The sequence below is a fragment of the Octopus bimaculoides genome, chromosome 24 (genome assembly GCF_001194135.2).
Source record: "Octopus bimaculoides isolate UCB-OBI-ISO-001 chromosome 24, ASM119413v2, whole genome shotgun sequence".
NCBI classification, from domain to species: Eukaryota; Metazoa; Mollusca; class Cephalopoda; order Octopoda; family Octopodidae; genus Octopus; species Octopus bimaculoides.
This window is the reverse complement of record NC_069004.1, coordinates 35,617,490-35,618,804: the sequence shown is the minus strand read 5'-3', so window position 1 is coordinate 35,618,804 and position 1,315 is coordinate 35,617,490.

Below are 1,315 nucleotides of genomic sequence, written 5' to 3'. Positions count from 1 at the left end.
TCTCTCTGAAAGTATCTGTCATTACAGTATCGAAATGTGATTGTTTCAGTTAGTAGAATAGTTTCATTTTTAAAGTGAAAGTATTTGACATGAGTGTTTTTGTTTCACTTTTGACACGTAATACTTAAATAGTGGAGGAGATATTATGTTGCTGTGGGCTCGAACTCTGCAAGAAGTTAAAAAATTTTTTGACTAATACACAACTGGAACCCTAAGTAAGGCATGTGTAAAATTTGAATGAACTTGGTTGCGTAGTTCTCGAGTTTTAGGGATTCACACAGGCAGACAGACGGACGGACGGACGGACAGACGGACAGACAGACAGACAGACGTTCTCATTTTTATATATATAGATTAACACAACTGGTGAAGCTGTCAGTGTTTATACAGAAGCTGTCATAAATTATCCCGAGGATGTTCATGAAAATGTGATTTTCTTGGGACAACAAAATATGCTGAGATTTTAAAGCTTCCGAATACGGTCTCCACACCTTGTAGAGGAAAATTCTACAGGGTATTATTTATGTATCACTCCGAAAACCTATGGGTTTTCAAGTTTAATCTTTGATGTTCAAATAAGAAAGCCTGGATATTTACGAACTTTTCCCAGTTGCTCAACAGAAGAAAGCTACGGTACGAAGTATAATGTTGACGAACAAACAAAAAAGAACAAACAAAAACGAGCTGCCCTTTTCAAGCGATTCACCGAAGCAGCCAAGGACTTCACGGGATTGTTTGGCTGTGGAAGAGAAAACAAACATAAACAATAGTTTTTGAGGCGTTGAAATGCATGGAAGAATAAGTAGAAAGATATATTTTTTCAACACATAAATACTGAACAGTATATATAAAGAATAAAATCCTTTTAAGAGCAGAAAAATTTGTCGGCAACCAGCAAGAAAATTAAGTAATATATATATATATATATATATATATGGGAGAATGTACGAAAAAACAACAACAGACAAGGACAAGTGCTGTAAATAACAAAAGGATGTATTAGTATGACGCTCAGAAATACGGAAAGTCTTTGACGTTTCGAGCTACGCTCTTCAACACAAAGAATACGGAGACAAGGAGAAAAACACGGAGAAAAAAAATTGAATACTGTTCAGTCAACGATCAATCCTAATAATGGCTGACCGGAAGTTAGAAATTCTTTTTTCAGGAGAGCTAAGAAAAGGGGGAGATAACAAACGGTGATCGAAGAACGAGGGGCTGTGTGTGGGAGATAGAATGCTGGTGATCTTGACGTATGTAGTGTGAAAATGGGGAGGGGAACGAGCCAGGTTGGGAGGTTGGGTTGGGGAAGAAG